The sequence below is a fragment of the Mastomys coucha genome, unplaced genomic scaffold (assembly GCF_008632895.1).
Source record: "Mastomys coucha isolate ucsf_1 unplaced genomic scaffold, UCSF_Mcou_1 pScaffold12, whole genome shotgun sequence".
Classification (NCBI taxonomy): Eukaryota; Metazoa; Chordata; class Mammalia; order Rodentia; family Muridae; genus Mastomys; species Mastomys coucha.
In genome coordinates, this window is record NW_022196894.1 from 38,418,819 (window position 1) to 38,444,010 (window position 25,192).

General features: G+C 35.0%; 1 protein-coding gene and 1 long non-coding RNA gene across 3 annotated transcripts in view; one reads left to right on the forward strand and one right to left on the reverse strand.

Moving 5' to 3' along the window:
* Nucleotides 1-25,192, forward strand: part of Lsamp (limbic system associated membrane protein) — a 2,132,018-nt gene that overhangs the window by 540,618 nt on the left and 1,566,208 nt on the right. The gene's annotated exons all lie outside the window — the stretch shown is intronic.
* Nucleotides 2,914-8,878, reverse strand: LOC116085916. The gene is made up of 3 exons (XR_004116749.1): nucleotides 8,551-8,878; nucleotides 6,620-6,693; nucleotides 2,914-5,430 (listed from the first exon to the last, which is right to left on the reverse strand). It is a non-coding gene; the product is annotated as an uncharacterized LOC116085916 (long non-coding RNA).

A 25,192-nucleotide genomic window follows, 5' to 3' on the forward strand; every position in this document is an offset into this window, starting at 1 on the left:
GAGAGAGAGAGAGAGAAGGAGGGAGAGAGAGAGAGAGAGGGAAGGAGGGAGAGAGAGAGGGAAGGAGGGAGAGAGAGAGAGAGAGAAAATTAAAAAAGAAATGAAAACAAAGAGCCATGGCTCCTATGGCTTCAACTCACAGCTGGTTTTATTGCTGAAACATTACCTTCAGCCTACTATCATGATGAAATAAATACCTTCCAAGTAAAGAGTCTATTTTATTTTCCTTTGCCTTTGTCAACTCATTGTCATGGCCAAGATACTTTTGTTTTGGATGCATTTCCCCACAAGACGTTTATATTTTCATTGACTACTATAACTAAAATAAATGTTATTTTCATTGGACATGGTCTTATCTCAAAATTCAAGCCTAAAAGTGCCATGCATTTTGAGAATTAGAAACTGTCTCCCATAGTGTTGATGGTTATACAATTATAGTTGGGCTCATATTAAATATAAGCTTCAACACATGATAAGTAAATATGTATGAGGTTGACTTCTCTGTGATGTTTTATGTATAGTAAATGTCTAGTAATTGGAGTATATTTGTTTCACCCATAGCATATAGTTCAGGAAATCTCTTCAACTCATTGATGTTTGTTGACACAGTCTAGTGGTCCTGAGCTTGCATCTACTTATACCTTACTCTTTACTGATGTACTTACCTGAGAAACTTTATGGCAGTCATTGGCCAGAGGTCTCCACTTGACTGAATTCCTCATTAGCAAAATTCTATTGGATATTTTATTTCTGTCTTCTGAGAAGAACTGTCACCACTATGAAACCTCAGTTCAAAATTAAATCAATAAAGACTTTCTACTTTTGTTAAATATATACTTCCAGTTATTGGTGAAAATAAAGTCACTTGGCTCAGGGAAGTGATTCAGAATCCTGGTTCATTTCGAATAGTTATGAGGTAGGTGATTACCAGCAAAGACTGTCTTTCATCTTCTTTGTGAAAATATGATAGGGGAAATACAATTCCAGAAAAACACTACAGAATAACTGCAAGAAATACCAGAAGCAATTAAGGTACACAAATATGTACAAGGTATGGCAAGAATAAGAGTGGTAGATTTTTTTTTTTTTTGAGGAAAAATCTTCGGGAACATACACAAAGCTCTTAAGTCATGAAAAGACTAAAGAAAAGCCCCAGGTACCATAAATACTTAAAGAAACTTTTAACATTTTTGTGAAGGTGTTTGTTACATCTCATTAATTCAGAATACTGATGAGAGTTATGATCAGAACAGTAAAAGAAAAATAATAATACTTACAGACTAGTTCCTTATTGAACAAGATTACTGAAATTACTGTAAGTTATTTTAGAAAGTGGTATATTAGAACTTCAGCATATTCATAGTATGGAAATCCATGTTATACATGCTTGATAATAAGCCAAATTTAAGTAGTATATCAAATTTTAAAGACACTTTGGTAGAGATTAGTTGAGTTATTATGAGTTTTCATGAGCCTAAGCTGCTTTTCAATTTTAAGAACATGTCTCATTTTGACATTAACTGATCTTGATGCCCTCCTGAGGCAAAATTTGTGATTCTGAAATTTATTTCATTACCTTCAACAACTTGATTATCAATTAATATTTATCATTTCTGCTGATATCAATGTCACTGTTCATTTATATACCTGTGAAAACTTAATATCAAATTTAAAGTTGATAATTAGTATATATTATTTAAAGACTCTTAATTCGTGTTGAGTAGAGAATATATCTTCTGTTTCACTATGCTTTGGATTAAAAGTTTTCTTACTATTTTTAAAAGTAGAATATTAATAATACACTCTTGTATTATATTCAATTACTTAACATAACTGCTTTCATATATAAAGATAGAAAAAGAAAAAGCCAATATTAAGAAAGTTATATATGTCACTGTATTTATATGTGTGTGTGCATATATGTTATATATTTTATGGCTCATTTTGCAACATATAAAATTTAAAATATGTAAGTGCATTGAGTTATATTCACACCAATAGTATGCTATTAAGTTTCAAGAAAAACTAAGTCCTTAGCAAAAGTATGAATGAATTGTGAATTACAATATTCATCAAAAGAAGAAGTTTGCATTTACTTTAAGTTCATAAAAATCAAAACATTCTTATATACAAAAACAGAGGTAATAGCTGTCAGAAAACATGACAGGTTTCTTAGAAATGCTACCTTTCTAGTGCCAAATCTGGGATATTTACATAAGTATCTTAAACGTGTATATATCAATCAGTGTAATTATTATTTTTGCTATATATTTATCTATATGTACACAGATCTACATATATACTATGAAAATATTAATATTTAAAATATAACTATATGTAGTATAAGGTATAAAAAGGTATAAAAATGTCTACTTGTATATAATCAACCACCATACAACTTCATCTGACTTCAATAAGGGTCACAAAAATTGTAAATAAAATACAAATTAAAAAACTGCTTTTTTTATGTGTCTGGAGTCTCATTTAAAAAATGTATATATACAATAGATGATGTGCAGCAAAATTAACAGTATATTAAAATGTTCTCTTGCCATTAAACTTTGATGATTTTGATCTCTCATCTAAAACACGGTTATATCCCTTTAATTAGGCATATTTTCTAGTCAAATATATTCACTAAAATGTAATTATCAGATGTAATTATTATTTTTCTCATTAGTTTAAAAGAATTGAAACAGAAGGGAGAATTAAAATATTCATTTGAAAACAAATCCCTGATGTTATACAATTAGCATGTGTGTGTGTGTGTGTGTGTGTGTAGAAGGTAAAAGCTTTACATCTCATATGCTATAACCTATTATACATGAAACTTTCTCTTGACCTAATTCCAGCCTGGGTTTGGTTTGTATTTCTAATCCCAACTATCATAAATTATTCTTTTACATGACCACATTTATTGAGTGCTCTTTACTTAGGGGAAAAGACTGGCTTGGGCAGTTCAAAGACCAAAGTCTTTATTTAGAACCGAAGTAAGGATGATGGAGTTAATAGTCACCACAGAACATGCTATCCATCATTCCTTCTGTTGAAGCTCCAACGCGTAGTTTCAGAACAGTTTGGGTAGAACAGTTAAGTAAGATTTTTTTAAGGAGTAAAATAGGCCTTTGAATCCTGAACAGTTGCAATATCAAGAAAAGTATTTTCTATATAGTCTTGGCCCTCAACTGTCAGTTAAATAGGCTGCTTCTGACCATATTGTTTCTATAACTCGAGCTACAACGGTTTGAGCCCAGTTCCTTCATTGTCCAAGGTAGGCAAGTAAGAAATAGGCAGATAAAGATCTCTGTGCTGAGTATATTCATTGATGTTTATGCATACTTTTGTTTAGGGATGATCATTTGGAACAGAATAACCTTTAGTTTCCTAAAGAAAATTGATTCTTCATTCTGCAGCTACTGACGACCTGTCCATCTAAGGGTGGTGTGTTCTGCAATTTGTTCCATCTGTGTCGGGATGCTGACTAACGTTATCTTTATATAGGTGTTGGCTAGGCAGTTATGTTGTTGTAATTTCTTGGGTACACCTTCCTTGACATGACTAGAAGACTGCATCTCTCAGCAAATTTTTTCACTCAATCTTTCTTTTTTACTCTTGTAAGATGTTTCTTCGATGCATTAGTGTATTGTAGATGCACCAATGTGAGTTGTACCACCCTTTGTCATTTTTTTCTATATTAGAAATTTCTTTGATTAGTGGTGAAAGAATTACTTATCTTTGGGTATTAGAGGATTTGGAGTACGGTTAGAAATAGTAGTTTAGTAAGATAGCAATGGTAAGTTCTTCTCAAGTCTATGAGCTATCTAATCATGAGTACTTGACTTTTCGTACAGTACTGAAAAAGATTTTTATTCCACTGAGTTGTCCATTAAATCCAATTAAACAGTTGATTAAAATGTGGTGTACTTACACCACTGGGAATATCTTGTTGGACTGGTGATTCATGAGCTTATAGCTGGGTGGGACTATTGGTTGCTTTTCTCCCTAATAGCTTGTGTAACACCTTTGGATACTAACAGAGCTGATCCTAAGGGAGGATGCTTCCAGATCACATCTAACATGATGATGTTCTCTGTCCAGTCTGGACTGTGTCTCTAGCAATAGTGATTTACCTTTAAGTTCTGTTAGACAATGAAGGGCAATAACCCATCATTTTTCACTTTCTGCCTTCATAGCATCGATGCCCCAATAGCCACCTCTCTAATGCTATTTATATTTCTGATTCCTCCATGGTCCTTTATACATCTTCGGATTCCTCCAGTTACTTCAGGTTGTATACTCAAGCCTAAAGATTTAGAGTTAGGAGTCAGAGATTTGGGAGAATATTCTATGTTTATGCTTCTTGGTGTGGGTTATCTCATCCAGCAGAATATATTCCACTTCAACCCACTTACCTGAAAAAGTATTATTTCTTTTTTTATAGATGAACAGAATTCCATTTTCTATATGTACCACACTTTTATTATCCCTTCATCAGTTATAGGCCATTTATGTTGCCCATTTTCTAGCTATTGTGAGTTGACTGATAATGAAATGGTTGAGTAATTATTTGTAGAGCCAGATATGGAGGTATTTGGGTATTTGCCATGGAGTTAGTATAACACGATGACATTGTACATACATGTTTGTACATACATGTTTGTCATTTTAGATTTCTCTACCCTGACTTCCATAGTTGTTGAAGCAGTTTGAAATCCCACCACCAATAAATTAGGGTTCCCTTCCCTTCCCTCATAGACAGACACATTTGTTTTCAGTTGTTTTCTTGATCTTGACCATTTGGACTTGGATCATATGAAATCTCAAAGTACATTTAGTTTGTTTTCTCCTAATCACTAAAGATGTTGAATACTTTCAAGAAATTTCTTAGCCACTCTTACATCTTCTTGTGCATAATTTTTTAATTGAACATATAAAAGAACCATAGTATATAGGCTTGGTTCTCTCTCCAGTTGCAGGCATCCAGTGAGAGTCGTGGACCTTACTGTCAATGAACAAAAGGATTTATTGTAAGTGTGATCAACACATATGAACTAGTTTAGTTACACAACTGCAGATGTTGAGGTAAATGTTTTAGCTCTTTCAATGATTCAATAGTCTCAGATTTACAACAATCAAAGCCCCATGCATGGTTCTGACAGCGTTTAAGTGTTTTCTGTTGTCTAAATGAATTCTGCTCCTCTTTTGTTGTTCTTTAATTACACAGTCATTATCCTTGGCTCCAGCCTTTCCATCTGGGACTCACATTTATGGTTCAGGGAGTATCCCATCTTTCCAATGCCTCTTGTTTTACAAAACAACTGTGTGATGCAAGTTAATAAAGAAACATAGTGGGTACTCAGGTGACACTTTCTTAATCTTTCCAGTGGATATTTTCACATGGTTTATGATACTACTAGAAGAAGAAAACAACTGTAAACAAAGAATTAGATGCTTTAGTGTCCAATTGGAGACTATTTTCAATGAACATACTCCCCCTACCTCAGCCAAATTAGAGCCCAGTATCTACAGAGAGAATCTGTGCCTATAGCTAGAGCACAACCAGTTTATTAAAAATGTAAATCTTATTCAATTCATCATCATTAACTCAAGCAATTGGCCAACACATTTAAATGAAGCAAATTTTAAAGATTGTGGGAGCAACTAGCAGTTCCTCAAGACACCAAGAATAATATCTGCAGTTTAAGAAAATTTGTGTCAACCCAATTTAGATGGAATAAAAATGTCATGAATCAGATCATTTTTTCCACAGTAATTTTGTGTCACACTAAACCCAAAGACTTGCAGTTGCTAAATGGAGAAAATGAATTAAGATTTATCAATAAGTGAAAGTATCTCAATCATGTCAATGAGCTTTTCACACAGATTGGAATTTCAATGATATCCCACTTTAAATATAAAAAAAAATGACTTTAAGTAACACCCCCTTTGATATCCTTTTCCTATTTATCCTTGGTTGGCTAACTGCTGGACTCTTGTTTGCATGTGAACAGAGTGTGTTTCATGCATTTATTTCACAGAGATTTCCAATTTGACTTTCTCTTCTATGCTCTGGTTAATGGGTACTTAAATTAAAGTGGTAGCCATTTTGCTTTATTACTTTAATTTCTTTAAAAGTGAGTTCTATTCCTCTCTTATTTCCAGTTCAAAGACAGCATATAGTCTTAATAAACTTCAAGTGTATTTGGATAACTGATAAATTTAATGATCTCATCAACTAAAAAAATGGCAAGTAAAAGTAAGTGAACTTGAGAATAATTAACAGAGCAATGATGAGAGAAGGGAGAATTGCTCAGAATAAATTGTGCTGCCTTATTTCTGTTGAAAGTTCCAGTGAGTAAGTGAAACCTTTATTTGTCAATGCAAATCAACTCCATACAGACTACATTTATCTCAGCAGTTGAAAATAAGTTAAAAATATAGTGGTATTATGTCTGTATTTTTACCACCCAGAAAGCAAATATTTGTAACCAGATTAGCAGAGAGAAAAACAGTTATCAAAGACTGTATTGGTGGTTAGGAGATCATTAATATAAAGTCATTATTCCTTCCCTAAACTAACATAGTAGTACACTTATTTTATGGGTTGACAAATGCTTACAGTTTCATTCCATAATATGGTATTTGAATTCTTCTATTTCATTCATTCTTCTAAGGGAAATCATACTGTAAAGCCTATGTGAGAGTTAGAAGAAAAAAAGATAAGAAAGTCCTATGTCTATGGATAGAAAAATATTTATCTCTGTATTTCAAAGAATGATCAGGTATAATACCAGTAAAGCAACTATTAATTGGTTTTATTGCTTTAAAATGTTTAAAAATAATCCTGATACCACTAGCATTGAAGACAGTTCCCATTACTTTAGCATTGAACCACTGTTGATAATCTGTGTCTTGCTACTTTTGTTCATGAGAAAAGTGACATTTCTCATAAGTTGGACAATGATAATAATTGATATAAAATCTCTACTTTTGCATCCTATGACATGTAAGTTGTAAAAAGACACAATCCAATTTCATAAGCCATTCCTAAATGCTCTGTTCTTCTGCCCACAAGTGGTATGTAAACTCACATTAGCCTACAGGACTGCGAGATGTTTAGTTAGTATTGATCTTAGCTTTGCACTTTCTGTCTTAATTTGTATGACTTCATAAGAAATTTCTGTTTTTGAAAGCAAATTTTAATTTGTATATTTAAAATTTGTATAATTTAATTTGTATAATATAATTTAATTTGTATATTTAAAATTTGTAAAATTTAATTTGTATATTTGCAAATTTAAATTTTAATTTGTAATTGTATATTGATATTAGTTTATATATTTTGGGTTGACTGGCTCTGTTATTCATATATCAGGTTTGAAGATTTTTTGAGGGGTTGGTATGGGATTGTGTATTTCCATTTGACTTTTTTTTTCTACTATCGCTAATAATTAGTAACCTCAGTTGGGTAGTCATACATTCTATTAATGTAATATAATCCATCACTCTTGACAGTTAATGTCAGATTGTTTGCAAGTTGACATTACCCACCCCCCCAGCAAATAGTTCTTTAGTACCAACAAATAAATAGGGTTTCACTGAGCTGAGGTTCACAAGGAACTTGTGATGGTTGTCATAGTTAATTCTTATTTGAGCTTGAGAATACATATCAGGGGAGGAAATGGTCTGTGCAAGCTTCTGGTATGCAATAAGTACAAAGGTGTGTTCAAGTATTTTCTGAGTCGTATTCCTTGTCGAGTCATTACAACAATAGCAGGCACCAGTTCTCAGGAACTGTTGAGATGGGCTTAGTCTTCCCAAGCATAAATCTGGTACTAGAAAAGCTATCTTAGATTCAGGGATGGGAAGAGCATGATATGAGTTTTAGAGATTTTGTTTTTCATTATACACTTGGGTTCAACCAACCTGTATGTGTGCTCCAATGTACCAGGTCATACCATTTCACTGTTTTCCTGCTGGAGTTAGTGACTGTCTCCATCAACACTTCTGTGTCCTTACTGTCTGCTTTAAGTTTTTATTTCTGTCTGGTTTCTTTACATGATGAGTTACTTTAAAACAATCTTGAAATAAAAATTAAACCATTATCTATAATTTAAATAAATGAGTTATGACCAAAGTTTAAACTGTTAGTTATGTAGTTAATAAATATGCCTAGTTTTACTAATCTTTTTATGCCAGGATTGTTTGATATTATGTGGGGGCCTGCTTTCTTCTGAAGGGAGCTGGAGGAGCAGTGGATCTGGGACAAAGGAGGTTCAGGTACCAGAGAGGAAGAGAGGGAAGGGAGCCTACAGGTGGGACATATTGTATAAGAGAAGAATAAATAATAAAATAATAAAATAACATGTGTACTGATTTACAAAATTTAGGTATTTCTACTAAAGTATCTACTCATACCTTTGATATTTATTATATAGTTCCTATTAAACTATAACATATTAAATATTATATATATTCTAAGATAGAATCATTTTATCACATAAACAGAGAATGAAATAGAAATAGTAATAAACCACATTTAAATATCACCTGGGAAGTACTATTGTAGAGGCAAGTCTCCTGGATAATAGGATGGTGAACTCAAAAATAATGTCTTAGACTATTAACCTTTCATGAAAAACAGTGAATCCCATTTGTTCAACTAGTATTTTCATATGGCTAGGGCCAAATACTGAAACAGTTTTGTATTGCACATAAGGAAATGAAAGCCCCTATGAAAATCATAGGAGCAATTAGGGTTCCCATGAGAATGCTGCCCTACAGTCAAAACACCCGCTCTTAGATACATGGAAGCTATCCTGGGAGGTGGAGCATCAAAGTCTGGGGAATCTACCAGTAAAATATTCGTAGAAGAGAAAGGATTCCATAGAGAGTCTGACAGTGTCATAAAGGATGCCATAGAACACCTGACCATGTCATAGTGGGTAGATGAACATTCACTACTCAGTACCACTATACTCCTGTGTCCTCAATTCTTTGCAGAGAATGGATAAGAATAATGGCTTTAGAAACTTGTGAGGCAAGGAACTGAGAGCTTTTCTCTTCCATGTTGTATACTAAATAGGTAGTTTCTTATTTCATTTTTTTAAATGATATTTTCTTCTTGCATATAGATGGTAGTTAGAATCCTGCAATACCTGTGGGGAAGACACTATGTAGTATAGGATCCAGGGGCCTGGGACCATTAAGATGGCTGTCATTGTTGCTGGTCTAAGCACTTTTTATTGCTGACAGTGTTATTCTCCTTTCAAATTTTATCCCATCAGCAGAACTTGTCCTGGGATGTTTATGGCAAAGACTATTGTATAGCATTTTTCTACTCCAAATTTCTAGTAGAAAAATAAACCATCGGAAGGCATAACATTTTAGGGATTTGAATCATAGCTAATTTTAAATATCTAAATATGGGATTTTTATTAACCTGGATGTCCTAAAGTTAGTTGTTTATTGCCCATTGCCTGTTTTATAAGGCTTCTATAACGGGTGCATATCTTTTTCCAGATGGCACCTTTTCTCTCTATTTCTTTACCAGTGCTGTAATAAAAAAAAAAAAGGCAAAAACAATGAGACTTCAGCATGGTCCTTGATACCAAATGCAATCAGTTTCTCAAATGATCCCTGTGTTATCCTGATGCTCTGATGTTCATTTCCAACTGAGTTATGAGCGTGGATCAGATTCTATTCCCCACATCCATGTGTTGTTACCTTACTTTAGCTTATACATTTTTGACATTTCATAATATGAATTATTATGTTTTTTGTCACTATACTTCCATTTCACAGTATTGGGATTCAAGCAACTAGTATGGGAGAGATTTATCACGATGCAAGTAGCCAATAAATAGGATTGTGTTCATGCTGGGCTATTATAAAATGCAATTACATGGACATATGGCTAATATTGCTCTAGTCAGAGTAGATGAAGGTCGCCTAGTCATCTATTTGAAATGACTGTTTCTTACTCTAACATCAACTAGTACTTTTCCCATAGTGAGTTCTTTCTTAACACAGGATACTGATTGTCATCTGTGAGTGGGTTTAATTAATGGCAGCATTGCATCATTTTGTTACAAATGATAAATCTGTCACAGGAAATTGTTTATCTGATTGTTATTGTGCATATGCAACATACCTGTTACAGAGATGTTAGCTACCATAAGAAAATGCCTTGGGAACAAATCAAGCATATTAGGGCAAGGCAACCACAGTAACTTAAGAAAAATAGACCTCCTCAGAGCATAATATAAATGTATCAAAATGTAAGATGAATTCCCTTTGTACTTTTTCAGACACACTAGATATTGATTTCTTCCTCCTGAGGTTCTTACCTACATCCTCTGATACCCCACAACCACTAAAATCCGCTAATATTCAAGGTGGAAATGCATTTATAAATGTATAGATGAACTTGCCTGTAAACATTATATAGGCGCATGTTTTAATATTTATAGTAGTTCATCCAGAGATATTTGCATATGTCTTTCTACGGTATCTACTAAAGGATCTAACTGACTTCTAACATAGTTGCTAGAGCTCAGTGTGACTTACCATGTGGCAAGAATCGCTGCACTTGTTGGGAAGTATTTATCTAAAGTGTTTTTCTTCTGAAGGAGCTGGTGTTCTTTTCTTTTTGCCCATTCCATCTGATGTCATTACTGCACATTTTCCCAGAGGCATGCATAGGGGGAGTTTAGGCACATGGATGAATGCTAGAAAATAATTGTAATTTCACGTCTTCTCCTAAGTACGCAATACCCTCAGGCCAAGTGGTAAAATACCACCTCCGCCAGCCTCAACATCCATCACTGTAATGAGCTACAAAATCAATCTGTAATTGACAAAAGCATTTTTAATCAAAGTATAAGGCATTTAGAGTCACCAGACACAGCCTTTTTTTTTTGTCTTACGTCAGTATTTACTTTACAGCAGCATGAGAGGTATTTGATTTTCTTCTAGAGCGTGAGTTATGTTTATAAAGAAAGAAATGTTCTTTTTAGAAACCCCTCATACCTACCCATTCCACAAAAATGGCATGCTTTCTCATGACTTCTCATAATTGCACATTCTCATAACCATGTTTTAATACATTAAGGGAATCAAAATCTGTTTTGAGGATGTTTATTTGAGTGATATCAATTGTTTCTTTCTAGCAACTTGCTTTCTAACTGTCGCTAATATTATCTACATAGACCTGGAATCTGGCAGGCTCTTCTCCCCACCCCCACCAGAATCTCAGTTTTCTTGATCTGTTTTTAGTGATATGCATATGTCTCAAGACTTCCCCTTAATAGTATTTATTTTTTCTTAGCCAAACTACTCCCACTTCCCATCAGAATGGTATGGAATATTTTAGATAACTACCCATAAAACATTTTAGCGTGTTTCCAAGTGGTGGTAATTATAGCCAAAGGCAACATATTTAGGATGAATCCAATGACTTTCTGGGCATCAGTTCTTATGTTTTTATGGGATGTGCTCCAGATATTTACTATCAACTTTTCAGTGTGGGGACCACATTAGGATCATCTGTTGGAAAGACACCTGTTTGGATACCGAGCCATATTCAGCATTGCCCAGGCATTTGGTCTTAGATTTTTATCAAGAGAAACTACATCAATTTCTGCCACAAGACATAGCAGATTTTCAAAGAAAGTGGTCCAGCGATTTCCAGAACAGTGGAACAATATTCTACATGATCTGATGTTTCTATGTGTAGGGTTTATGGTATATTGTGCATGAGTGTTAAGTGAGTATTTGGCAAGTCTGATATAGCTTTGCATGTATCATCTTAAATCTTAGAAGAGCTTATCTAAGTGATTGGAATATCTCAGTAATCTTATGTTTTTAACTGGTTTATATAGCCCCGTACTGATTTACTTTTTAAGAACATGTGGCCTATATAAATGGATAAATATTAATAGTAATATTATATTCAGGGAGTACTTCAAATGTCTCAAATACTCCTTTAGAAGGTCTGTTTATATCATTACAAGTGATTTTTCCCAACCATGCTATGAATCAGACGCTACTCTTATTGAAAAAAAATGTATGGGTATCAAATATAATTTCTCAAGTAACATAGCATATAAAAAAGTGGTGTTGCTGAACACAGGACATCTAATTCCAGGACTAGGTCTCTTAAATTTTGTACTCTGGAAGAGTAGTTCATATATCAACTTGAGCCATTAAGCGTCTTATGCTTTGCACTGTTTTCAGTCCTACTCATTCACAATCACACTGTTTTTTCTTTAAGTACATGGAGATTATACCCACTTTATGCCAACACACACACACACACACACACACACACACACACACACACACACACACATACACACACAATATCAATAAAGGAACCACTTTGTAACATTAGTTGTGGTTAGATTTTTGTAATATAGAAGATTATATATTAATGAAATGGAAACTATGTTGCCAATACAAGCATATTAAAGGTACTGTGTTGGGTCTCATGTTGCTTTGGATAGGAAAAGAAATCACATTTAAAAAACAATCACATTACTCCAATAAAGCTTAACTGTTCTTTGAAAAGACAATAGTTAAACATGACTTATATCTGAGCAGAGTTAAATTAAATAATACCTTTACTCTGATAGCTAGCCTTTGACTAGCTTAAGGGCAGTCTGATGAGTCTTAAATGAAAATTACATTTTTTTACTGTATAAGAGGTGTGCCTAGGAGCAAGGATAGCTACATTTATCATGGGACTGGTGTTAAATAACATCTTGTTCTCATTACAAAGCTCGTGCTTATTAATAGATGACTCCAACATTTCAAAGTCTCTTATTCTAAGTGTTATACCTTGTACATGAATCATAGATAATTCATGGGTAATTATTCACACTTACAAATTTCTAATTTCTGAGCATTCTCAACAGTAACAGTTATGGAATCTTGTACATTAAAAAAATGTACTCACTGGAAGAAAGAAGGATGACACTGTGATTAACAGTGTATATTGTTCTTTCCAAAGACCTAAGTTCAGTTCCCAGTACCCACACTGTGGCTCACTATTGCCTACAACTTCAGCTCTAAGGAATCCAAGGTTTCAAGGGCATTTTCCTCACATACAACATATATGTGTATGTATGTATGTATATATATATATATATATATATATATATATATATATATATATATATATATATAAAACTTATAAATGTTTAACAGAAAACTTGCTCATTTAGACAGGACATTTTAGAGCAATAATAGTATATGTGTGGTCTGTTTATAGATATATTGAATTACCTAGATACATAAAACTAAGTAATATTTAGCAACTACGTTTTAAGACTTAAGTTGAAATTTGCATTGTTTTCCTTCCTTATTTGTTGATAGTTGGAGAATTTCTGATACATTTTGGATATTTTATTGAATAATTTTGTCTTTAGACAACTTCACATAGCTACCTGGGCAGTATCGAAATGATTATGAAGCACATCAATGAAATTTGTATGAGGACAAATACGATGATGAATGACTGTGGATATAATTAGAACTGTGAAAATCTAGGTGCAAACTATCCCTCAGCATTCCCCAACAAGCATGCATAGACCTTGCACAACTTAGTATAACTGAAGGTACAGATAGATTAAGGAAAAGCCTTAAAGAGCTCGAAAAGATGAAAGTTAAAAAATAATCTATATTTTCATTCCAGTAGAGATAAGTGGCATGGTGCCTATCTGAAGCCATTATTGGAATTGACAGGAGTTAGAATTCGTGGCCACCTATTGACCTGAACTAGACTCTCCGGAATGACATTTGGATCAGAGTCAGAATAAGAGGAAAGGGTGCAGGCCTCCAGTGTCAGCTCCCATGGAAGCTCTACTAACTGGGAGAGTCATTAGCTTCCCCCTGAATATTCATCAGAATTGATATGGGGCATTATGGTTCTTTGTGCCGTCGCTGCTAATGAACTGATCACAAATTCTGTGGTAATTAATGGGTCTATCAAAGGCCATTCACAGTTTTTCAACTTTATCGAGAAAGACAATCTCAAGGCAAAATATAGTAATATCTGCAAAGCTTTATACATCTTTCGGATCTCCTTCCTTGTTCTTTCAACTCCTTGTTATTCCCAGAAGCAGCTGGCTGTCAGGCTAATACTGCCGATTGCCCAGAAAGTAGCTATAGATTAAGAAAAAGTTCAGGGATCCTACGCTCTCAGTGTCATCCTCTGTAATAACACAGTTTTAAAAGAATGGGTTTTTAGCTACTGGGCCTCAGTGCTAATATTTATGAAACAGTTAAAATCACTTCCAATATGAGGCTCAATGCTATGATGGGACAATAAATAGTATATTAGCAGAAGTGCTGGAGTACAGAAGCCAGCTGCTGCAGATACGCCAAGCCCTTCAGAGACTTTGTTTGAAGGTAATAATAAATCAAATATATTATTTCACTAGTTGTTATATTTTGCTATCATACATTTTTCATGAGTAAGGTTCTACACAGTACAAAAACAACAATCTTAGAGCTTCCAGTGTTTGATGTGTGATGTCCCTGACCTTAGTCTCTCTTATTAGCCTTTACTAAGTCTTCTTAGATCGTCTAAAATGTAGGGTGATATTGGAACAGAAAAACATAGAGATTGACTCATACATGTGGTCTGGGTTCTGGTCCCACTGAAATCACTAACAGCTGAGTGATCTGTAGTTCGAGTCTTTATCTCTTCGGCTCTCAGCTTCTCCGTTTATGTAATATAGTTTGAGTAAAAATGCAACTCTAACTTATTTTCAGTACAGTGACCTCATTTTTACTACAGGTTTCCTTGGAATTTGTTAATTACTTATTAAATTAAAGTTAGTAATTTTCTCATTCGTATTCATCAATAGTTTTTTAGTGAATCTATATTGGACAAAATGTAAAAGCAACAACAATGGCCATAAAAGTGTTTTATTCAGTAATGTGCTTCTTCATATGGTCTCTTGAAAATACACACTTGATTTTCATTGGCCCTTTCAAATGTTATAGGGAGATTCTCTAGCCCTCCCCTAACTCTAGTGTACCTTTGAAGGGACAATAAACAAGGAAGATGGTGGAGTAAGTCCATGCAAACCTCTTCTGCACTGTCTGCTTCAAATAACAGGACCCTGTACATTCCATCTCAGCATCATGTGGTCAGAGCTGGTTTTTATCTTAAAAGTCCAGGGCCCAGGAGTTGAACCTAAGCTCTGAAAGGTCATCCATTTTTCCCATTGAGCAACTGACATCTTTTATGTCTTTTAGAATTTCATCCCCCATTCATACACTAGTATGAACACATTCAAACATTCATACACAAAATACACCAAGGCAGTATGTAAGGTTAAGTAATTAAATGGCCTAGATGAGTGTTCTCACAAAACTATAGCATACTTCCTGAGGACACTGATACCATTGTCCAATAACGATCTTCAAAGGAAACATCAGTTGTTAGTGTTTCAACTAATATTCCTGGTGAGTCATGCAGAAAATGAAGCACTCTGAGGTTATCACAGTCTGCTTTGTGTTTGGGTTCCTCAGTCTGTGACGATAATCTTCCAGATCCAAGAAATACTGTGACCTCTCCACATCTGAGCTCCCTGACACTACCTACCCTTATCCTTCCTCCTCATCATCAGGATTCCAGGGCCACACTAAACAGCTTCTTGCTCCTGGGTATACCACTTACACCAGTCATGACAGCTACAGCGAGACACAGCCACACAGCCTCAGAAAGCACACTATTGAGATCCAGGCACACAAGCTGAATTCCTTCTCCACACCCTGCCCTGCCACAGTTACTCTGATCTTCCTTCACTCCCTCCTCCCAACACTCCTCTTCCTTACACAGAACTGACCTTGTTTCAACCCTCCTTCAGAATTCTTAGAGAGAAGTAAATACATGACAGTTCTCCTCCTCCACATCTTTGTATTTGTTGAATGACTGAATAAACGTCCTTCAACTAGCAGATCAAGGTGTTCGTGCATAATAGTTACCAATTAGAAAGAAATCACAACAGAACTGTGTGTCCTTATTCCCTGCTTCTAGAATAATTAAAGAAGAATCATCAGGTTGACTTCTTAATCCTATTCCTTGGAAAATTTTGCTAACGGGATTTTTTTTTTTTTAGTGAAGCAACAGAACAAATTTGAGTGATTAAAACAAAATAAATCAGATCTACAGAACTAAAAGCAAACTGTCGCTGTCGTTCATAGTGTTTGCCACTCTTGGCATATGAAGTTTCCCTTGCCCTGCAACAACATACTGTGGAATGAGGAAAGATGTGATAGAAGGAGAGAGTTCAGAGGGAAGATCATTCTTGAAAATTCTGCAGAGAATTCTCAGTTATTATTGGAGAAGCTAAAATACCCAGCTGCCCAGTGAGTGAGCACATTGATCATTAAAGGGCCACAGTCTCCATCCTGGCATCTCTTTCCCTTCTAAACCAGTACCAAGCTTCCTGTTTTGTCATTACAACCTGTGGTTAAAACTCATCCTACTGCACTTTCAAAACTCTTGCAATAAAGTAATTAAAATGTGCACAAATGCGATATCTCATTAAGAAAGTAATAAAATCATAATCAATCAAAATCCCTGAGAAGTGTATGAAAATGGAACAATAAAAATGTCATTATGTTATTGGTCTGGGGATGGCTCCTGTTTCACTTATTAGAGGAATGTTATTTTTCTTGCTGTACTTCTCTGTCATTTGAGATTGGCCTTCTGCTGACCCAAGATATCACAAAAGCATGAGAAAAAATCGCAGAAAAACAACACCACCATCACCACTCTATGCAGACTGTGCCTCTCATCCCTGGAATGGACTGTCTCTAGCTTCTTTCCATCCGCATGATGAGATATGGTGTAAGAGTGACTAAAACCCCGGGTTAGGGAGTCATGAGCTCTATACTCCTTTCTCACAAGCTGCTAATGATACCCATTATCTTCTTTGAACTCCCGGTTCCCTCCCCTTTGGGTTGTTAGCAGCAGTATCTGCCTTGGAGGGAAGCTTTGAAAATGAAATGAGGTGACAGGTGTGAAGTGCTCACCACAGTGGCCTGCAGGTGAGCACCACTGTGATGAGGGGCAGCTACTCTGGTCCTTTTGCTCCATCCATTTCCTGCAGTCTGCATCTCTGTCTGCTATGTTTCAGACACTTGAGGGCACCCATGGATGCTTTGCTCTCTCTTTTTGTCTCCCGGTCTCTGTCTCTGTGTCTCTGTGTCTCTGTGTCTCTGTGTCTGCCTCTCTCTCTCTCTCTCTCTCTCTCTCTCTCTCTCTCTCTCTCTCTCTCTCCTAGTCTGAGGCCTCAGCATAGATGTAGCATAAACTCTCATCCCAATACTCCAGCTTGTCATATATATATATATATATATATATATATATATATATATATATATATAACACTTAATTAGCAGAGAGAAATGTGAAATAAGTATAGCCACAAAACAAAGGTAGGAATATATGATAAGTCACTGCTCAACTCAAAACATAGCTACACTGTTTTAAGATATAGATAGTCCACAAAAACTCCTCAGGTACTAATATGATTATGACATGAGACTATTAGTACCCTGTGTCAAACAATTTTTATGGATTTCTATAGGGAAAAAAAAAGCAAACAATTGTCTTTTGGTGTACTGGTGTACTAATTAAATATCCAGAAATATCAAAGCAAATAATAGATTTTGGAAGGGATTACCTAGGAAGAGAATCTGAAAATAGTAAATGCTTATTTATTATGTATACTATTGGTTGTTCTGAGTGATTTCAGAAAGCAAAACACTTAGACACAGCCACAGTTTGGGTGTAGGAGGGTCAGACCCAGACAAAGATTCATTTTATTCTGTTCTTCTGGTTTTCCACATTGATGGTATTATTATTGCCACTCTAGATCTTATCTAACAACAATAGTATTCATCTTAAGTTTTATGAGTATAACCATTCATGTTTTTGAGCTGTGTTCTGAGTGAATGAATGATTTAATTAACATCAGTCACTGAAAAAAGGTATTAGCTATTTCTATAAGGATGTATATTGTTATATTTTAAACCTAGCTATGTTATGTTTCCTGTTGTTATGACTAGTTCTGCAAACAGATACTACACCCACTGTTTTTAGTCCAACCCCAGTTGAATAGAGGTAAGTGCTCTCCAGGCTTTGCTAAGATATAGAAACAGGAGAAGTCACATTAGGGGGAGCTAGGCATGATATGAACATATTGTAGAGGACAGAAGGAGTAAATTACTTTGTAAACTCACTATAGGCCCTGGCTGGTATTTTAGAAGCCCTACTGGCAGCTTGTCAACACGGCAGGCCTGTTCCATCCTATTCAAATATTTGTCAGATATCCTTTGAGGAATCTTCAGCTTCTGTCCCTATCTTTGTAAGTAAGATCATGTCTTGAATCTCTTCTTGCTTCTAAACCTTACAAGCATGCCTGTACTAACCATACAGAAAAACAATTCCTCATATAAACAGGCAACTTCTACTTTCTTTGTATCTACTGGGGCTCTATATCATTGGAGAGTTGAAATAGAATTTTAAGCAATAGCAGTAAGAGATGTCCTCACATATTTTCAGAGCTCTACATGTCCATGTGTTTGATCTCTCTAATCTCACAACAACATCCATTTAAAGCCATCACCCCACTATCATTCATGTTCCCAATCAGGCTCATTACTTCTATACTAAAAATGTCAGAATCAAACCATACATGTACTGACATGTTATTTATTTCTTCTTTCTCTTCCTAACTTTAATATTATTTTGTGATTTTTAATTTTGTAGCTACTACTACTACTACTGTATATATCCAATGTATTTTAGGTATGATAGTTTATGCTTTTTATCCCAGAACCAAAAAATTTTAAGTTCAAAGCCAGGATAGGCTGTATACTTGAGCTCCAGACCAGACTAGAATACATACAATGAGAATTCCTCTAAATAATAAACAAACAGATACATAAATAAATAAATACCCAAGTAGCTTAGCTAAAATGAGTATAGACCTCAAAAAGTTAATCCCTTTGGTTTCAATTAACATTGGTAGGGTACTTCTGGCATTCCTTGGCCAATTGTCTCAAAATAAACTTTAATTGATCTCAGAGTACCAAGAAGCATAATGTTCTTGAATTAATGCATTTGCAATGCATAGCACATCCAGACAAAAATAACCCTTCTCATAACAGCATTTGGAGTGTGTCCCTTGTTTAATTTTGCTTCATTTGAATGCTGGAATTTTTACTATAGTCTGAAAGCAGTAATCATTCTAGCTATTTTTATATTGATAAAAACAAAGAATGATTCTTATTTGGGGACCCATGGACATATCTAGATAATTTGATAAGAATTATTTAGAATTTGAAGCTTAATTTATTCTAAAATTCTATGTACAGCATCAGATATGAAAGAGCCTAAGATTCTGACATTGTCCAGTTCTCTCTTTACTTCAAGTACAAATTAATCACCTCTATACACACATGCGCGCACGAACACACACACACACACACACACACACACACACACACACACACATTCACTTGATGCAGAAGCCCATGTGTATACCATCCAGGTGAGGGTCCTCAGAATCTCAGCTCTGTGCTGTGATGGTTTCTCTTGCCTTAAGGCTCCATAACAACATACACTCAATTATTTTTTTCCTTCGCAAAATGAATGCAAAGGAACTGGGGTATTTAAAAAGTACTGTAGAAGACTGTAGCTCAGTGCTTTACTAGGCGGAGCCCAGGTCAGTTCTCTGCAATGTTATCATCTTTATTTAAGAAAGACTTTTCCCACAGTTGGTAGTAGTATTCCACCTGTTTAGTCTAAACTAAAAATGAACTATTTTTAAGTGTCTTGTGTCTTTCACATTGATATAATTAAAATTGCTTTGGTAAAATTGGCTCAGAACTTCTCCTTCAAATCATTTCACATTGAATATGAAATAGGTTAAATACAGCTATGAATACCACAATAACTACACCTTACTGTGCTTAAAGCACTTTCCTGAGCACTGTTTTGTTGTTTGTTTTTGTTTTGTGAAGATAGATCATTCCCAGAGCAAAAGGGTGCCGTTAATCCCCCATTTAGCCCACTAGTTAATGATGAGTCCTATTTCTGAAACATTAATATATTATTTAGTCTTTTGATATATTTATAGATTTTTACATTAAAAAACCGTTTACATGTGATTTTGTAACCTATTTGTAAAGAAGAGTATATCAAGATTAGTTCCAGCTCATTCAGTATTCTGCATCCTTCACACATGCCTTTAACTTTCATGTGCTTTGACCTTAAAATACACTCTCCAAAAGATAGATTAAAATTAAAATCGAGGGGAAAATGAATCCAACATTCCTTGAAAACTTGGTAGGTTGATGAAATGATCACATTACCAGTTTAGGCAGGATATTTCTTCACCTTGTCCCAGGACACTTCTCAGAATTGATTCTCCAATTAAGCCCATCAATTTCTCAATAGAGAGGAACATCCCTCCACCAAAGAACAAATACCAGAAACAGGGGGAAGAGTTCTCAGGGACAGATAAGACATTTCTGTCTAAGTGTACTGGCTTTTTTTTCTCTTATTTGTACCTTAGTAAATTAATTTTGCTGGTAATAAAAACTTATAGACATTGTTTAAGCAGATAAAGCTAAACCAAAAGCAAATAAAGACTTTCAAAGTCAAATTCTCAAGGGATTAGCATCCTCATCACATGTGACATAACTCCATTTAAATATGTTTATATAAATATGTCTTTTTTACATACACATATATTCACAAATACATATATGTACATAAACATATGTATTTTAAGTAAACATGTGAAATAATATATTTCCTCTGTTTTTTTCAAACATCCTCAATGTTATCTCTCCTCTGTCTCCCCTTCTTACCCCATCCTCTCATTCACCCTGTTAAAGTCCCCCGTTATTCCTCGTAGGGGACATCATCGCACCCACATCCTAATGTCTCTCTCTCTCTCTCATAGTTGGGGTTACCTGTCACCAACTATGGCTTCTTTCTACTTTCCTGGCTTGTTTGCATATTCTTGTTCTGTACGAAAGTTTTTCATGACTTTTCTTCTTGTTATACCTGGATAGTCAAGATGCTTCATAGGTTGTCTAACCCCAAGTTATCAACTCTTGATATATACATTCAAATAATGCCACACATATTATATGTGTGTGTGTGTGTGTGTGTCACATATATGTGTGTGTGTGCATGTATATATATATACATATTTATATGTGTAGTGCTTATTTATTAAGTTCTTTAAAAAGTGAAATTATATTTAAAAATTAAAACTAATATTTGGAAGGAAGATTCCTGTTTGAGAGTAAATTTTTAAGAAATAGACCCAAAAAAACATACCAGATTTATCACACCAAAAGAAGAGCACATCTCTCCCATGAGAAATAAGTCTTTGTTTGCCAATGTTGCTATATTCTGGCTTTCTCATTTTTTGCTAACTGGTCCAGAACTACAGTGAGTCAGATGCAAGACAATCCTACAGAACGAATGCACCTTGCTTGCTATTTAGTACCAGAGAAACCAGTGATTAAACATAGTAAACTCTGTAAACATTGCAATCAAATAGGCAAACGTTTCCATGCCCTCCTCTCTTCCCCTCTTTAGAACTACTGGAAGAAGACTCCTTGACCCAAAATAAACAACTCCTGAAAGTCCAGGAAGAAGGAAATTTGAGAAATAGAATTTTTCACCTTCCAACATGGCATTAGAAAATCTTATGCTAGAAAAGTAATGGTAGTAATCTTAGGTACTTTGGAAATTCTTATTCATTCATATATCTAAGGAACGCTTTCTGATTATTTTGATAATAAGACATTTTTAGTGTAGTTTTGCACACACAGCTGATTTGTTAAACTGAAGATGAATTTAAATCTACATTTCTCATCCAAGGAACCAAGTACTCAAATTTATGTGATATTGGAAAAAACAATGACCTGATTAACTTTATGTGTGTTGAGTGTTACCTGCATATATATGTGCATACCATTCATGTGCATGGTGCCCTCAGAGGCCTAAAGAATGCATTGGATCCCATGAAACTACAAATATAAAGAGGTGTGAGTCACCAGGTAGTACTAGGAACCAAACCTGGATCCTTCAAAAAGAATAGCATGTGGTCTCAAACTCAAAGCTATCTCTCTGATCCTCCTTTAGGAATATTTGAAAATATTTTGTCACCTCCAAGTTATTGATCAGGGGATAGGCTTTCTCTGTAGTCATACTCAACTTGCCTATCTTCTATGAGGTGAGGGTGAAGTCTTGGTTCATGGTACTACCAAGGGTCAAACATATAAAGGAAGAACATATAGGAATATATATATACAATAATAAATCACACTTTTATTGCATGAATACTTTAATAAGGTGGTCTATCTTAGCTTCTCATGTATTGCAGTGACAAAACCCCTTGACCAAGGAAAAAAGAAAGCATTTAATTTGTCTTACAGTTTTAAATATGCAATAAATATTAGATATGATAGTAGAGCAAACACATGGTAGCATGAACTGCAGAGAACTCACATCTTGATCTACAAGCAAGAAGCAGAGAGACTACACTAAGAAACCTCAAAGTCCTTCCCCAGTAACAATTTCTCCCAAAGAGGCACAATTCTTAATCCTTCCAAGTTGATTTCACTCCTTTGTAAATGTATATTCAAACATATAAGCCTATGGGGGCCATTTTTATCCAAACCCGTACATGGGTGTTAATAAATCTGGTTATCATAAGAACCACAGTTCCTCAAGAGACATGTATATTAAACAACAATCCACTTACTTGTCTCTAACATCTTAACTAGTTCTTCAGTTCTATAGTGGAATAAATCCACTTAGAATATGTTTCAATGTACTCTCCTACGGAAAAAAAAAAAAAAACTCTGTATTTCCCTAAAACACAGACAGGTCCTCAGCTCCGTGTAAGGCACACTAGGAGAGAGAATAATGGGAATCTTTACTGAAATTGGACTACATGGAAACTGATACTGTATGTGTTTGTTTTACAGTCAGGTTCTTGACCTCACCCCCAGTGTACAAGACTTAATACTTTCTCAGCCAATATTTGTTACATAAATGAATTAAGAGTTTATGATTGGATTTCAATTAGAAGTTTGTAATTAAAAACATTGACATGGTTGCATAAAATCACAGAAGTCTAGAATCATAAATGGACAAGCACAGTATGAGGAATGAAAAAAGGATTTCTGAAATTTTTATGAAAGCATAGCCTACAGAGGGCTAGGAGAAGAACATGTAGGAAAATACATGAGTAGATGTGGGTTTGGAGACAAGAAAACAGGCATTAAGAAATTAGAAATTATAATTAAAATAGAAATGGGGAGACTATTGGAAGAAATTTAATAGTATTACTATAAGTAATCTAGGGAAGGATTTGAAGAAATATTCAAAGTCAAGAATGTACTACTGTAGAAGATCTGGGCACCAAAATTTTCCAAGTCAATGTTTCATTTGATCAAAAGGAAACATTTCCTTTTGACTTTCTTAATCAAAGTCGGTAGGTCAGGCATGTTTTCGAATAGCTGAACTTTTTTTTACAGATGGTGGAAGAGAAGGGAAGTGCAATCCTACTTTGCTCATAGGTCTGAAATTAAAAAAGAATGCTCTGGTTTTTTGTACTTTGCTCTCTCCAAAAGTTATGGCCTCTGTTTCCTTAATTGTTGTTACATTTCTCTCTCTTTTTCTCTCTTTCTCTCCAATCTGTCTTCTCTCTCTTTCACACACATAGATAAGCATATGTATATGTATATATGTGTGTGTGTGTGTGTGTGTATGTATGTATGTGTGTGTTTCTAAATTTATTTATACAACTTTCTCAGTCCACAAATGTTACTAATTGGCATATGATTCCAGCCCTGCCCATTTGACATCTGATAACCAATTTGGGGGCTCTTCCCTGGGGAAGACAATTGCTCCTGTTTTCAGCATTTCTTGGTTGTCTTTAGTTCTTTATCTATGGTTTAGGCATCATGTGCTATCCCTTTTCTATATAAGTGTGTCTATTTGTGTCATCCTTGTTCAGATAGCCATGATGATGAGACCTTATGGATGTAGTTCCTTGGGCATTTTTAAGAGATGCAATTTCACACCAAACATTCTGTTCCTCTGGCTCTTACAGTCTTTATGCCCATTCTTCCACTGTGATCCTCAGCCTTAAGGGACAGGATTTGTTTTGGTAGATATTCTTCCCTTTCATTTCTGAAGCTATGCTCAAGTGACTAAATACATGTGATATTAGTAATGTGATTAATGATGTCATGGCAGATCACATGTGGATAGAAATGAGTAGACATGAAGTGTGTGCTGCTTCTGTGTGGGGAAAGGAATTGATAATGAAAGCAGAAAGCAAGAAGCTCTGATCTATCGGGTACCACAATGCAAAGACGAGGAGTGAACTCCTAAATTTCTTCTCCCATTCCATTATTCTGATACACCCTTTCCCTTGCTTTTAAAATCACTGTAATACTTTTATGGTTAGCAGCCATATTAAGTTCTTCAGTAACAGCTATCCACAGTCCTCTCAAATGGATGTATGGAATGGCACCACAAAAGTGAAGTGAGAGCTAAAAAACAAGATCTTTATCCAATTCTTCTCCACAGGCTAACAAAAACAAAATGTTAAAAGAGTTATTGCTGGTTTAGGAAACTTAAAAATGTAACCTTCACAGACTTCACACTTTACTCATTTCAGTCAAATTTTAAAATGTGTCTTATATTTTGGTAGCTCCAGTTTTGAACCTCCAAAAGGTCTCAGCAATTCTCTTCTGTCTGGAGTACACTAGTTTGTGGCTGATCAGTCTGAAGGTTTTCATTATTAGTATCTAGGGGGTCAACTTTATTTTACCTGGTAACAAGAAAAGTGCGTTCATGTGTGCACATGTGTGTGTGTGTGTATGTGTGTATGTGTACTTAAATGTGTGCTCATGGGTAAAATTTTGCATGTATGTACAAATCTGCATGTGTGTTCATGTGTGTACTGGTTGGTTTTGTGTGCCAACTTGATACAGGCTGGAGTTATCACAGAGAAAGGAGCTTCAATTGGGGAAGTGCCTCCATGAAATTCAGTTGAGGAACATGTTCTCAATTAGTGATCAAGGGGGTAGGGCCCCTTGTGGGTGGTGCCATCCCTGGGCTGGAAGT